At 42.1% G+C, this 9,592-nt stretch overlaps 1 long non-coding RNA gene across 1 annotated transcript; it reads right to left on the reverse strand.

The window, feature by feature from the left end:
- Nucleotides 1–912: 912 nt before the first annotated feature.
- Nucleotides 913–1,946, reverse strand: LOC117461536 (uncharacterized). Its single transcript, XR_004553708.2, has 3 exons — nucleotides 1,891–1,946; nucleotides 1,408–1,434; nucleotides 913–953 (listed from the first exon to the last, which is right to left on the reverse strand). It is a non-coding gene; the product is annotated as an uncharacterized lncRNA (long non-coding RNA).
- Nucleotides 1,947–9,592: the final 7,646 nt, after the last annotated feature.

A 9,592-nucleotide genomic window follows, 5' to 3' on the forward strand; every position in this document is an offset into this window, starting at 1 on the left:
TTGTTATATGTTTTTCTTCGCTTGGCGGAAGACAACTCCTCACCTTTAGCTGTGGCACTGACAAAAATATTTGAGTCCATAACAGCACTCACGCAAATCATTCATGATAGCTTCAGTAGGAGAAATCTGATGCCTCTTAAAAACCTCTTTTAAAGTGTCTTTTATAACAGGTTGAGACAAGGAAAATATCTGAGTCAGATGATCAATTATCTCTTTGGATGCCATATCGGAAACATGAAGAATAGTTTGCATCTTCAGGAAGAGCGAGGACAAATTATGGTGTAACTGGGCTCTCAACTGGCTGGCGTCAGCCTCAGGAGAATCAAACGTGTCTGCATGCTGACACTGAGCAGGATTCTCGTCCTCAGGGTCAGTAGCTGTCAAGACTGGGGCACTATCATTTTGTGTCGACACAATGTCTTCACAAATGTCCAAACTACCTGCATGGTTCCTGCTTTTGTGAGCATTAAATGATGAATAGACATTTGTGCTGTAGCTACAGTTCTTAAATGGGCATGTTACAGTTTCAAGGTTCTTTAAGTGTCCCCTTAAATGACTGAACACTGTTGCTTCAGAGAACGAATGTTTAAAGTTACACAAGGGGCAGCTAAAAATTGCACATCCTCCTTGTGCTCCCTCACTTGCACCAGTACTACACACATTTTTGTGAAGCCGTGATAAATGAATTTTCAATGCATTAAATGATTGAAATGTACAAATGCAAGAGTCATAGACACATGGCAAAGGGCTAACTCTTGAGTACTGGCTATGCTTCAAACGATAGTGCCTAAATAACTGAGCCTGGGTGTCTGACGAGACAGCACATAATTTGCACTTCCACGCCATTGAACCATTTCAACTTCAACAAAGCATGATGATCGGATCTGTAGATAGGCCAGTTCTGTTCAAGTTACCTTGAATCTTGAGTCTCACTGCTATGAACCAGCTTCACCCTACGACAAAAAGAAATGTGCAGAGTTTTAATACAAGTTTGCAGTTTTCATTAGCTTACTGTCACTAGCAAACATGCCTGTGTGTAGGCCTCAACGTAATTGTGGAAAACAGCCCTAGCTAGCTACTAGCTTAATTCAGGAATAACATCACATTTACCAGATAATATCGGATAACATTAAGCACCAGTAACACACTTATAAACAGTAGGGCTGCCGTTGACTGATAGGAGTTACTAGCTAAAGTTAACATGCTGCTGCTCTGACGTTAACGTCCTTACACTCCATTGAACCATTTCAACCATGCAACTTCAACAAAGCATGATGATCGGATTACTGTAGAAAGGCCAGTTCTGTTCAATGTTCTGAATACCTAATTAAATAAATAAACCTACTGAAAAAAAAGTTCTAAATTAATTAAAAAAACAGAACACAGTATGGGTTAGCAATAACTTACCTTGAATATTGATGCAACAGCTTCACCCTACGGCAAAAATAAATGTGCAGAGTTTTAATACAAGCTTGCCGTTTGCATTAGCTTACATCTAGCTAGCATCAACGTAATTGTGGAAAACAGCTCTTGCTAGCTACTAGCTTAATTCAGGAGTATTCAGGAATGACATCACATTTACCAGATAATAGCGTTAATAAGCACCAGTAAGTAACACACTTTTAAACAGTAGGGCTGCCGTTGACTAATAGGAGTTTCTAGCTAAAGTTAGCATACTGCTGCTCTAACGTTGAGGTCCTTACAGTACTTAACCGGCAGTCCGAAATTCAAAAAATAGCGCGAAGCAGCCGGTAACTGCGGCGCTCTGCACGTAACTCTGAATTAAACAACAGTTTAAACAGTCTAACGATCACATATAATCTTCGGGTGGTATATCCTTACAATATTATAACAAGAAAAGCAGTTTTAACGACTTATTTTGGTACTTACAAGTTAAACCATGTGTGGAATCCCTTCGCTTGCAAGAGCCGCCATGTTGGATGGATTTTTCTCGATTCGTCGCAACGTCATGACGTCAGACGGTGCGTGACTGTTCACTCACAAGTTTTCATTCAAATTTGAATATTCACTCATAAACTATGATTCACATAAAATTAAACAGCACTTTTCGTTAAGAGAACGTATAAATGTAATGTTCGGTTGACTTGATATTTGGTTTTGATTGCAGTACCCATAATACTTATGAGTTAGTAGTACTGTTGGGGTTTACAGTGCACTGTGGGCTAAGCCCCGAATGTTTCCAGGTCCAGGCGACGCCCCTGGGCTTGGGGCTTAACAAAGCTACGGACTTATCATCTTTTTTGATCTTTTCCCCTTTAATGATTATGTTGTGAGACAGCGATCTTTACTTCAATTCATGTAGTGTACAGTCTAATATCTGCTATATTTGATGATATATTATTTTATCAAATCAAATCAAGTTTTATTTATATAGCACATTTATAAACGTGCTGTACAAAGTGCTGTACATATAATAAAAATAGCCTACAGTAGAGACACTTTACAGCTAAAACAACAGCACAGATTGTGCTGCAGATTGCATTTTAATTTCAGTCTCCATTTTTATTAAGAAATGGTGATAGCATAAATGTTGACCTGTTCATGATGTGATTATAAATATGGGCCTACAATAAAAAAAGATGGAAGTAAACAGATCTTCAAGATCTGTTTACTTCCCTCAAGGCCCACATTGGGAACTATTGTGCTAATACAAGGCATGATTGTTTTTGTCCCATAACATCTCTGCAACCTGATAACATGCACAGACTAGTACGTTGTCAGGCATGATAGCCATCCCTCACACAGGAAAAGAAGTACCAAAATCAAAAGTATAAAGTTATGCTGTTATTAATTACGAAATGAGGAGGCTTTTATAACAAGACATTCCTTATTTCCCAGTACATTTCTGACTTTCCCCTTTGGCCTGTCCCACATGTAAAGTACACTATATACACAATAGGACATTTGGTCTTCCACTGTTATTTTGATATCCCTGTATGATTAGGAACAGATCATATTTTAATGTAATGTTGGGTTTGGCATCTGAGTGTCACATACAGTATGTACATAATTAGCCCGGAGACTAAGGTCCGGCTGCGGTCGGCCTGTGGAGAGGGAAATCATGAGTTCATGATCTTGTAGGGATTAAAGCTGCATCTAGGGGACGTGTGTGTGTGTGTGTGTGTGTGTGTGTGTGTGTGTGTGTGTGTGTGTGTGTGTGTGTGTGTGTGTGTGTGTGTGTGTGTGTGTGTGTGTGTGTGTGTGTGTGTGTGTGTGTGTGTGTGTGTGTGTGTGTGTGTGTGTGTGTGTGTGTGTGTGTGTGTGTGTGTGTGTGTGTGTGTGTGTGTGTGTTGGAAAGGAGTTTCCACATTAGAGTGTCTGAGTTGTTCCAGTCTGTGTTGTACCTCATCACAGCATGTACTGTAGTAATGCACATGGGCCACACTTACATCATACTGTATGTGATTGTATACATGGACATATCTATACAATACATATAAATATATATATTTGTGTGTGTATGTGTGATGACATTAATTCTATGTCTATGTCTATGTATTTGTTATTGTTTAATATGATTATGTATGTATGTATGTATGTATGTATGTATGTATGTATGTATGTTTTTTTAAACAAAGGGGGCGGTGTTTGGGCTTCTTAAAATGTTGGCATAAGCTTTAGAATTGGCAAAAATGAATTTCAGATATGGGTCTCATGCTCATGTAACAAAGTCCAATAATCAGGAACATTCCGATCTGCTGATGGACCAACAGTTGCACCAAACACAGAGCTGCACGGCGGTGCGAGGGCCCGCCCCTCTCTGCAACTTGAATTACATGTTTTGTGTTACAGTATAAAATGCCCCTGCAGAAACAAACATCAGAAGTCATTGTTTACTTTTTAACTTCACTTATGTCACTCCAATGTTGTAACAAAAAATCTTGTTTTAAGCAAACTAGGATATTCCTCCTTAACCTAACCAAGTAGTTTTGTTGCGTGTGCACCACGTATTTAAAACGGCAACCATAATCTGGGACATTCCCTGGAAACGTGATTTAAAAATGAGTAGTAGACCGGTTTAAAATGTCAATGTTGTTGAACTTACTGTATTTGCCATAATCTATTAATGAACGTAAAAATGAACGGGTGTTTAGTGGAAGCTAAACCAATCAAAAGTTCCCCTGAGCCACTGCGCTGTCACAACTGAGTTACCTTCAATCTTTCATCACAGCGTGCTCATATGGGAGCCATCAGGGGAAATACAGACTACATGGTACCGAGTTCTATACACAGTACTCCCATGGCAAGCCTGTGTGTGCTGCCTCTATGTTTCTTGTTAAAGGTCGCCTTTAACAGTACATTCAGGAGGATACGTCCCCTACAGTCCCAGGAGGCAACGCAGGCTCTGGTCCAGGCTCTGGTCATCTCGTGCCTGGACTACTGCAACTCCCTCCTGGCTGGTTTTCCTGCAAATGCCATCAGACCACTACAGCTAATTCAGAATGCTGCAGCAGACTAGTCTTCAACCTCCCCGGTTCTCCCTCACTACACCCCTCCTTCACTCCCTCCACTGGTGGGGTTGGCCCCCCGAGCTGTGAAGGGAACAGCTCCTTCCTACATCCAGGCCTTGCTTCAACCACACACTCCAGCACATGCTGTTCACTCTGTGTCAGCCAATCGGCTTGCTACTCCATCACTGCGAGGGGGACCCAGACCCCCAAACAGTTTTTTTTTAAATACTTTTTTGATATCGACTAAGGTTATTTTTCGTCTCCGTGTAAACGTGGCCTTAGTGCCCTCAATGCCAACCAAAGTTGCTGCAACCCTGAAGGTCCTGAGTTACACAAAGCCTGATCTGAAAGTGACACTCAGATAGAAACGCCCTGGGGGGGCAGTCAGCTGGGATTACTGGGCCTGAGAGTCTTTATATCATATTACCATTTCCTTGTCTTTAACTTCTTACTGCTGTCAAAAGAGAGCTGCTTCAACTGGATGTGCGGAGGCTACTAACTCATATCTGTTTCAGCTCAGTGTCAAAGACTAATATTTCATATGAGAAGAGTTAGACTCAGCGGGCTCCTCAGACAAGTCGTTTCTGTCTTTACATTTCTCCTAAACAGATAGTAAAGATTTTCACATGCAGAGTGACTTAACTCAAAGGTGCATATTGTTTCAGACCCTTTAAAGTTGAGAATGTACTGTATATGCGGCATGAGCCATACAATGTTTATATGAAGTGCTGCCTAATATACTGTAGCAAATTGAGACATCTATAACATTAGGGTATATCTGTTCACTTTAAAATATGCAAATGAATAAAAACATTTGTATATTTTAAAGTTAACCAAACAGATACCTCAAGATAAACCACACATGTTTTAGCAATGACTATTGTAAAGCCCCTTTCACACCAGCGCGGTTCCCGTTCTAGCTCCGTGCTTGCGCTCTTCTGGTTCAGAACCGTTTTTTTTTTCAGCCCCCGTTTTGTTCACACCGCCCAGAGCCCGACTGGTGCTGCCGTGGCTGCGTGATGACGTAACCGTTTACGTTGCTGATTTCCCCCCCAACGGCGCTCACAACAACAACAATGGGGGACTGCGTCGGGTCGATGATCGTGTTACTTTTAATCATACGAAGCTAGATTAAATTAAATAACTACTTCTCAACCCTTCGGACATGACAACCTGTGCAGCTGCATGTATTGATTCCATCCGATAGCTGCTAAAACAAAACGTCTGCCTGCTCTCCACAATGATCAATAACAGAGAACGGATGGTCAAAGTAAGGCACAAATAAACAGAATCACACGAAGCCTGGTTAGTGTTGCCTGACTTTAGAAAGTGTGTTTTTTATAAGTGTGTGGTTGTGTTCTAGTCACTTTGCTCCACGCTACTGCTTGTTACAACTTTAATTTGCCGTACTCGCCATAAACTGTTGCTGCCCCCGCCTCCCACGTAAGCATGACATATGCGGTTCTGGCTTCTAGACCGACAATGTTTTTGGAGCTTGGTAGGAACCGGTTTTCGGGGAAAAGAGCTGGCTCCGCTGCGGTGTGAACAAAAAAAAACGGTGCTTATCAGGCTCTAGCTCCGAACCGGCCATGGAACCGCGTTGGTGTGAAAGGGGCATTAGTCAGCTTGGCCTCAAACAAACCCAATGTTTGCTGAAGTGATCTACTACAGCTCAACTTATTTGATAAGTGGACCTTGAGTTGATATTTTCTTTTGCAACAGAACATGCCCTATTTTCATACTTTTCTCTTTTTTTCTCATTTGTGTAGTCTGTTAACTGGCTATAGTGTAAACAAACAAGACCATTTCTATAAAAATGTGCATTATTTGCATTTTTTCATGTCACAAATAAAGATTATTAGCAGGGCAGACTGCAAGATATGGCTTTGAAGAACGTATTTGACACTAATTTGACGTTTCTGGCAATTCACAAATCTCGTTCCAGTTTCCCCATCTAACTGCAGAGTTTAACTGGATGTACTGATTTGAGTGTTATCAAATGCTGTTACAGTTCAGCTTCCTGGATGAAACAGTGGGAGCAACTATTTATTCAACAGCAGTCACAGTGGCCGGCCACAGCTTTGTTGAGCACAGTCTTTTTGTACATCTTTAACATCTTGAGAGTCAATGGTATGTCTCACACACATACACTCAGTGGAGTGTGTTGATAGGATCATCGCAGTCCCTCGCTCTGCATGCAATTACACACTTCTTGGAACCCCTTCAACTTTGTTTATGTGAGCGCTGGCTGAGTGCTCTCACAGCCTGCTAATGAGCAGACATGGGGATATGGTGCTAATACTGAAATGTGAAGCAACACACACTCACACACTGTGTCTCTCTGAAGGCTCCCATCAGAAGCCTAATGCAGTGGAGGTAGCTGGGATTTCTGTACCATTTGTGTAAATGTGTAAATGTTGCTTGTATTTCAAGCTATACCTCTGTGATTGGGGAGTAAGCATATTAGAATTTTGTAAGAAGCTTGCCGTCAGCATAGGTAAATGACACCCTTGACATAGTCAATGTTGTCAGGTAAACTTTGAACCCAATACTAGCTAAATGCTACTCTACAAAGCAAATGATTGCATTATTAGTCAATTGCTAATTAGCTATTTTTCTTGGTAAAAAGTAGTTGGTTGTTAGTAATTTCAATTAATTTTATTCTGCAATTTGCTAAAAGTGTGCCACGTGTAATTATGTACTGTATGTTGAGTTACAAAATAAAACACTTTTAATCTCCTTAGCTGGTGTTAACCACAGACCTTGTTTCAGGCATGTACCTAAACAAACATTTTTAAAAGACTAATTGACTCAAGTTTACATTTGTTGTCTGAACAGTTATTTATATTTTTACAATGTGTTTATTGGACTGAATTCAAAGTGGCAGAAACTAAATGCTGCCCGCCTCTTAGCCCCACCCTCCTTAATTCCAGTTATCAGTATCAGTTATCCAGTTATCGATGACTTACCATCACCTCTAGAGCAGTGGTTCTCAACTGGTCAGGCCTCAGGACCCACTTTTTCCCTTTGTCACTAAATCACGACCTGACATTTTGAAACACTCAAATCTATTCAACAAAAAAATCTTACTGTAATATATACGCTTTTCAGCATACAATATTAATTAAAGTGAAGTACAGTGCATATATCCCTTACATCCCTTCACAGAACTAAAGTATACTTTAAAAAAGGTTTAATGAGATGATGAAATTAAAGCTGAACTGTATGACATCAAAAGGCACACATGCTGAAAACCCAACCCCAGAATGGGGGTCTGGGGGGGATTCTCCCCCGGAGATTTTTAGAAATACTAACATATAAACTACGCATTCTGGTACACTCTGAGAAGAAAATAAGTAAATCTATTACTACCCGACATATTAATAATATGTTATGCCATTGTTTGTTTTTCACTTTGTTCTGACAGCTTGCTGCTCCACACAGAGAGAAGAGTAAAGAGGAGATAGTCTGTGTGAATTACTTTAAATTGTGGGTTAGGGCAGATAGCCCCCATTGTTCTGTGACCTGTCAATCATCAGACCGGGGTCATATTTCATTATGTGTTCATTTGTATCTGAAGTTGTACCCATGGATGTATAAAGAATAGTTCTACCGCAAAGTTATTCTCCGTGGGGACTTCCGGCAACAATCTTGATTCTGATTGGCCAGAAGACTCGAAAAAACATCAGCAAAGATGTTTTATTGAGAAGATGTTCATTACGTGACAGAAGTTTTCAAAACCGTTTATGGTCTCCGATACTTCCAGTCCAACGCCTACTGCATGCACAGCGTTAGACAAGCGGGCCTTCAAAATAAAAGTTTGACTTTTTTCCACTCACACATTTTGGGTCGCGACCCACCAGTTGAGAACCACTGTTCTAGAGAACACTTGGTATTACAAGACAGTCCGCTAGCATGATCAAATCAGTAGATCTCTGCAGCACTGTCACGATTCTCAGGTTATGTCACGTTTGTAGTTTTGTCTGTGTTGGTGTTTTTCTTGTCTTTGGGTTTTATTGTGTAAAGTGTTCACCCCCGTTTCCTGCCTGTCTGCTTTCTGTCTGTTTCCCTCCCTGATTACCCGATTGTGTTCACCTGTTGTCCTTGTGTTTCTCCTCCCCTGCCCAGCTGTGTCTTGTTCTGTGATTACCCTTCTGTGTATTTAGTCTAGTCTTCCCCTGTGTTCCATGTCGGTTCATTGTTTCCCCTCCATGTTATTCCACGGTCTCTGTTCCTTGCTGCTTTGGATATTTTGGATTCTGCCTTGTTTTGCCACAGCTTTATTATTTAATAAAGCTCGCTTTTCGTTATTCTGCATTTGAGTCCTACCTGCTTCACCCGCTCGTAACAGAATGAACCGACCACATTTGGACTCAGCAGATTTTAATGTTTTGGCCCCACAGGCGGAATGTCTTGGGTACTCTCTGGAGTACATTTTTTACACCTGGAAGAACGCCTCATCGAGACGGGGTAAAGAGGCTGCTTTGAAGGGAGGTTGCTCGCAAGCCCTGGCTCAGGAGCTTGTTGCCTGAGTGCCTACAAACCTTTACAAGTAGCCCTGAAGAATTGGCACAAGCTTCTAACCCTTTCCTGGGATCCGACTACTGTCCTGTTGAAGGTCCACAGAGTCTCCAAAAAGCCTCTAGGAGATGCAGGGCCAGGATTCCAGCCCGTGCTCCAACAGCCATGATCCCGGCTTCAGTTCCGGTTTCCACAGCCATGGATCCATGCACCAGTACCGGCCCGCAGAGCTATGTTTCCTTGCTCGATTACCTGGCCCACACAGCCATGGTCCAGGCCTCTGTTCCGGTTCCAGCAGCTCCAGTTCCAACCTCAGACCTTTTCTCAGGAACCCGTCTGGCGTTTGGAGGTCCACGGAGCCTCCAAAAGGTCTCTGGAAGATGCAAGGCCAGGATTCCAGCCCGTACTCCAGCGGCTCCGGCACCAGTGCCGGTCCCAGCGGCCATGGTTCTGGCCCTGGTTCCGGCCTCAGCAACCATGGTTACAGCCCCAGCAGCCATGGTTCCGGCCCCAGTCCTGGTCCCAGCTGCTATAGTCCCTCCTCAGTTCACTTTCATAGTCCCTCCTCAGGTCACTTTCCTAGTCCCTTCTCTAGTCCC

The sequence above is a fragment of the Pseudochaenichthys georgianus genome, chromosome 16, assembly GCF_902827115.2.
Source record: "Pseudochaenichthys georgianus chromosome 16, fPseGeo1.2, whole genome shotgun sequence".
In the NCBI taxonomy this organism is placed as follows: domain Eukaryota; kingdom Metazoa; phylum Chordata; class Actinopteri; order Perciformes; family Channichthyidae; genus Pseudochaenichthys; species Pseudochaenichthys georgianus.